At 44.0% G+C, this 6412-nt stretch overlaps 1 protein-coding gene across 2 annotated transcripts in view; it reads right to left on the reverse strand.

The window, feature by feature from the left end:
• SGK3 (serum/glucocorticoid regulated kinase family member 3) overlaps positions 1-4167 on the reverse strand; it is an 84395-nt gene extending 80228 nt beyond the window's left edge. Inside the window, exon 1 of one of the 2 annotated variants that reach the window (XM_074944301.1) lies at positions 3787-4167. The gene's annotated coding sequence lies outside the window, so the exon portion shown is untranslated. The remainder of the gene's footprint in view (positions 1-3786) is intronic. The other variant, XM_074944295.1, reaches the window with a different exon arrangement.
• Between the last annotated feature and the right edge of the window lie 2245 nt (positions 4168-6412).

Here is a 6412-nt window from a genome sequence, read left to right on the forward strand (position 1 = left end):
GAGAAACCGTTTGGGACCTGAAAAAGCAAGAACACTTGTTTTTCTTTTCCAGATTATGAACAAATAGTAAAATGAAGGTGAAGACGACTGAGTTAGCTGCAGAAGCCAATATTTTAAGTTTCCTGGCTGATAGTCGATTTAATGTTTGTTTTTAAATAAATATTTCATTTAACTATTTTAGTTAAAACAATTTTAACAAAAACAAACCTGATTTTAAAAAACTTGAATGTTTAACTAAATTCAAAAATTCATATGCTTGCTTTGTTAAAATATTATGTTTGCTGTTGAAGAAATAAATCCAGAATACATAATGTTGTTTTAGTTAAATAAAAATTTAAAATGTCTGTCTGGTGATGTTCTCCTCCTAATACAGCATAGCAAGGAAATCTTCCAAATATTAATGATTAACCTATTTGAACTGGAGATAGTTCACCTCCCAATGACTTCATAAATATCTGCTTCAATTACCTTTGGTAATTGAAATAACCAAACAATCATTCATTTTCTGATGTAGCTGTAAAACTCATTTGAAAAGTTTTCAAAATAAATCGCTTAAAAATGTATAGTGTGTACCTTCTAAAAATGAAACCTACATCTATTTCTGAGTTGTGAAGAATATGTATTGTAGTTATAACAACCAACAAGAATGCACTTTTATGTAGAAATCCATTATTAAATCAAGTCTTCCTGACTAGTGATTTAAATCATGATTTAAATCAAATCCACCCTGTTCTCCAGAATCTAAGATTCATTTTTAAAAAATAAATCTCTACCTGTTATAGTTGCTGAGACAGCCTCAAAAGACTTGAACTAAGTGTAATCGATAAAGTGATGTCTGCCTTTGTTCGCAAAATTTGAAAATGGGTGAACGGCCTCATTCATCTCAAGAGGGGCTAACTCAGATGCCGAACGATAACAGTGTTGACATTTAAAGGATTAGCTATTCAGCTGCCCATCAAAGCATGTAAGAAAGGAGTGTGAGAATTTTACTACAAAGATCTGCACAATCTATGAGCGACACGTCATTTTGGTTCCACAAGGGAATGGGCGTGGGTGAGTACCCCCCACTTTTCCCACATAACCCCAAAATCAAGGAGTCAAACCCAAGCAGTCTAGCAGAGTCCAGTCAAGGACCAAAGAGAAGCCAAGTGTGAGAAGCTCAGCAGGGCCCAGGAATGTATTTGGACCTCACTGAGGGGGAGCTGAACCTTATGCACATTCTGGGCTCCTCATATTTTGAATAGCTGCCATATCAGCTATGAGCAGTGAGTGAGGCTTGTTTTGTAGGTGGAGCTTGGAAGAGTACCACCACTCCCCACATCTGACTTCTGAACAATCTAAGCCTCTGAGATGAATATTGTTTCCCACCACATCTGCACAGAAGGGAACGCCCTGGTTGTGGATTTCTCCTTCTGTGCAGAAGGGAGGCTTAGCCACCGCTGTGGTACTGTCTTGTCTCCAGTCCTCCCCAACCGGGCGCAGCAGAGGTCTCCGGGGGGATAAGGAGATGTAGAGAGTCAAAGGGATGCAAATCCTTCTTCCTCTAGCCCTGTGGTAACCTGAGAAAGGTAATACAGCCCCATTTTGTATTAATTTGCTTAGTGTCTTTCAGAGGGAAGGTAAAGAAAGCAAGGTAAGGGCCACTATTCACTTAAGGCTTTGAGGAAAGCCTTACTCAGTCTCTCTCAATTGCCCTGAATTTAGTCACTCCCTCCCTACCTCCCAAATGTCTGTTGCTTTCACCAGGCACCAATATTTATTCAGGATCACGTAGTGGAATCATAACACTGGGATTGTCTATAGTTGCAATTCACACCTCAAAAACCTCCCAACCAGCCAAGCTAAACATTGGACATATGGGACGAAGATCCAGTGAGGTACACAAATAGTAGGTCAACAAACTTAAAGAGAGCAAGGGAAACTGTCAGCTTGGGTTTGGAGGGAGGAAAGGAAAGTTTACTCTCCCTGAAATGTACCTATCATTATTACAAAAACCATCTAAAATTACACTAACTGAAAGAAGTTAATGAGCAGAAAATTTCTCCATTTTTTCCTCTTTGTTTACTCTGTGCATTTGACAGCACTTGGGCCCCACTCTTGTAATCAGATCCTTTTATAAAGATATTTTCAGTTTCTCCCTTGCTAACAGACTACACAGAGGAGGAGAGGGAACTGAAACTTCCATATACAAACCTTGATCCTGCCATTGAATCTATGTGAGTGCAAGATTGCCTAGATGGATCTGATTACAAGATTGGGGCCAAAGTGCTGTCAAATGCACACAGTAAGCAAAGAGGAAACAGAATTTTTTCTGCTCATTAACTTATTTGGGCTAGTGTAATTTTAGGTGGTTTTTGTAAAAATAGCAGGTATGTTTCAGGGGGAGTAAACTTTCCTTCCCTCCCCCCAACCAAGCTGACAACGTTCCTTGCTCCCATTAAGTTTCTTGTCCACAGTCCTACTATTTAGAGATTGTTAAGGGATTTAACAATTCAGGACAAACTGTTTAAAAGAAAATAGATTGTTTTCCTGTTGGTGAGTTTTGTTACAGTTGACAGTCTCCTTTAAAATGAGTCTCTTTTTTTAACCATACTATGTGAATCATTTTATTGATTGCAATTCAATTCACTATTCTGAGACACAAGGGTTAGGTAAAACTGAGCCTGACAATAAACTTTTAGAAAGATTTCATTCCAACCTAGTACAGGAAGGTCCAACAGACCCCATATCACAGACAGCAGTCACCTTATATTTAAGTCAATGACAGAACACTCACTGGCTATAAGAATAGGATCAGGCCCTTAAGAGACTGTCGGGTTTACTAAAAAGTTATTAATTAAACAAAAATGCTTTTGTTGCCTCATTAAAACTGAATGGATTTTAGAAGCATACTCTTACTTTTCACTGTAGTTTACTTTTTGCATTCCTCTTTCACTTTTAATCAGCTTTCTCTCATGCAAAAGTGCTGCAGCCTTTAGATTACAAACACCGCAGGAGAACGTTACTAACGTGCATTCACAGACTGCAAAAGAATTGTAATAGAAGTGCAGGTAACAAAACAAAGCGTACCTTTCCTGAAGCTGTGCCCCTTTAAAAGACACAAACAGAATAACTGTTCCAAAGAGACAGGACATTGACGAGTAAGAACAGAAGGGTAGATAGAGCCTTATGCTTATACTCTAGAGAAAAATGATCTTGCCCTGAGATTTTCTCCTCGTTATTCCCTCCCCTCACCCATCAAGTTATTTCTTTTGTAACCAACATGGGCAGACACGCGAGGAACCTGAAGACAAGTTGATCTAACCAGTCACTTCAACTCCTCTAAATAATTCAAAGCCGGAAATGTGAAGTTGAGCACAGGGTACCGCCGCACGCTTTCCAGTGCTGGTGACAGACCAGGATACCTTCCACGCGCCTGTACAGGGCGTTTCTACCGGGTAACTTCCTCGCAATAGTCCCTTTCCAGGATTAAATAATCGAGACAGCGCTTTTTCCTCCCGGAACCCTGACCAAGTTCGGAGCCCCCCGACGCGAGCGTTATGTGCACCCGAGCAGCTCGGGCTTCCTGCGGAAGAGGGAGGCAGGATTTTTTTAAAGCCTACTTATTTCTAAGTACAAACGAGCGGGGTGCAAGGCCCGCGTTTCCCCAGGTTAGCGCCGCACCGAGCAGAGCCCCAGCAGCAGCCTACGGTCCCCGCAGCTTCAGTTCTGCGGCCACGTGCGGCTAGATCACAAGCCCCCTAGCTGCCCCGACCCCCAGCCCGGCTCCTCCACGGCCGCACCTACCCCAGAGCCCGGCGCCGAGCTGAGCGAGCCTCCGCCACTTTGCACTTTCTCTTCCTTTTTCCTGGAGCCCGCTGCAGGGGTTAAATGCTTCTTCCCTGACGTGTCAGCGGAGCTTCCTCCCGGGGCCCCCGCCGGCCAGGCACGCACGCAGCCGGCCAGGGCTGCCCTCCCGGGGCTCCTGCCGCGGAGCGCTTACATGCCCCCGGGAGCGCTAGCAGCCAGGTCCCGCGCACCCGCCCACCGGTACAGGCGACCAGCCCCGCCCGCGGGATCCTAACTGGGCTCCCCGCCGCCGCCCCGAGCCACCACTGAGCCCTGCCTCAGCCCACCAGCCGCTCCTAACCCCGGCTCCTGACGCGGCTTCACCCACGGCCAGGCACCAGCTTGGCCGAGGCGCCCGCTCACCCCCTGCCGGGGAGGGTCGTGTGAGGACTCGCTGAAATAAATGTGAGTTTCATGTGACACAGGGACCGGGCAGGATAGCGGGGCGCCGCGGCCTCTAGCGGGCCTGGAGGCGACTGCAGGCTGCTGCGTCTCCCGAGAGAGCCAAAGCTGTTCGCAGAACATTCCTCTCCCACAGTGAGTTATGCCTCCTTGGTAAAGTCAGATTAACTCACTTGGGGTCGGCCCTGCTAGTGCAGGAAAATTCTCTGTTTCCTCTTTGCTTCCTGCGTGCATTTGACAGCACTTTGGACAGCCGGGTGGGGAATGTCCTTTATTGGACCAGCTTCTAGTGAGAGAGAGACAAGCTTTCCAGCTAAGAAGAGACCCAATAAAGGACATTCCCTCACGCACCTGGTCTCTCTAATATCCTGGGACCAACACTGCTCCAAAAATACTGCAAACCGCAACTGAAATGAAAAGTAAGACTTCCTACTTAAAACAGAGTGCATGCAGGGAGAGCTCCAACCCCATAGCACGTGTGTCAAACCAGCAGGCACAAGTGGATCACATTGACATCTCCTCCACATAAATCTCTTCGGGTACTGGGGTTTTAAAAAATATATAAACAGAAAAATTAAGTCATTAAAATACAGAGTGTATTGACATGAAACATTTGCAGCTCTGGACAAGTTTGAGGGTGGGAAACAATCCAGCAGCATATGAGAAATGGGCTTTTATTAAACAAAAGGTGAGAGAAGCCACTTGTTAGTGCCATTTTTAAGCTTATTAAAATTAGTATATGTTCTATATCCTGTTGTACTTCCATGTTTAAGAGCATTAAGGTTTTTATCCTCTGAAAGCTGCAGCCACTTAATAAGATATACTACATTTGTGTGTCTTCCTACAAAGTTTTAGAACTACCATCCTTTAAACAGCAAAGCCTAATTTTTCTATCTGAATTGCACTGGGTAAATAGTCTAGATACAGCTTGTGTATAAATACTAGTGTAGTAGATAGTCCAAGAAGTGTAAATAAGACGTTTCTATAGAGACATTATTTGTAAATTAATACTATTCTACAGGGTTTTGGAGCTGTGCTCCGGCTCCGCTCCAGCTCCAGGCAAAAATCTGCAGCTCCACTGCTCCGGAGCTGCTCCACACTCCAGCTCTGGGCTCTGCTCCAAAGCCCTGCTATTCTGACAAACCTTTATATGTTGGCCAGTATGGAGCGATTACACATCAAGGATATAGGTAAATTCTGAGACCCAACTGCAAATCTATTGGAAATTACCATTTGAGTACCATGTATCTTCAACTCCTGATAGCCTAGGAAGAGTTCAAATATCTCCTTTCAATATATTTAAAAATAAGTAAAATGTAACTGAATCTGATTCATCAGTTGTGTACTTGCCAGCCTATGCAACCACATGTGGAATGGCTTCCATAGGAGGAGAGATTAATAAGACTGGGACTTTTCAGCTTGGAAAAGAGAAAACTAAGAGGGGATATGATTGAGTCTATAAAATCATGACTGGTGTGAAGTAAATAAGGAAGTGTCATTTACTCCTTCTCATAACACAAGAACTTGGGGTCACCAAATGAAATTAGTAGGCAGCGGGTTTAAAACAGTATTTTTTCAGACAGTGTGCACTCAGTCTGTGGAACTCTTTGCCAGAGGATGTTGTGAAGGCCAAGACTATAACAGGGTTCAAAAAAGAACTAGATAAGTTTATTGGTCCATCAATGACGATTAGCCAGGATGGGTGTCCCTAGCCTCTGTTTGCCAGAAGCTGGGAACGGGTCACTTGCTGCTCCTTGAAGAAGCTGCTCCTTGAAGTCTTTAAACCACGATTTGAGGACTTCTAAAGCACAGACATAGGTGAGAGTTTTTTTGCAGGAGTGGTGGGTGAAATTCTGTGGCCTGTTCTGCAAGGTTTTGTGTCCTGAGAACCACAAAAGCTGCCATTAGTTAGAATGAATCTGTGGAAGGAGGTTTTGTTGTAGGAAGTGGGACTAAGGCTCTCTAAAAGGAGATGGGAAAACAAGAAGAAAAACTCAGCTCCTACCTGCTCAATATCTGAGGGCTGTGGTATTGGGAACGGAACTAAGTGTGCAAGCTTCCTAGCCAGGAAGTCTAGGGAGGGGTGGTGCAGAAGCCCATGTTCTGTTGTGCAGAGGCAGTTGGAACTGGTATTTGAATAAGGTCTGTTTCAAGCACCTTAAACCCAGGGTAATTCCTGAAC

The sequence above is a fragment of the Natator depressus genome, chromosome 2 (assembly GCF_965152275.1).
Source record: "Natator depressus isolate rNatDep1 chromosome 2, rNatDep2.hap1, whole genome shotgun sequence".
NCBI lineage: Eukaryota > Metazoa > Chordata > Testudines > Cheloniidae > Natator > Natator depressus.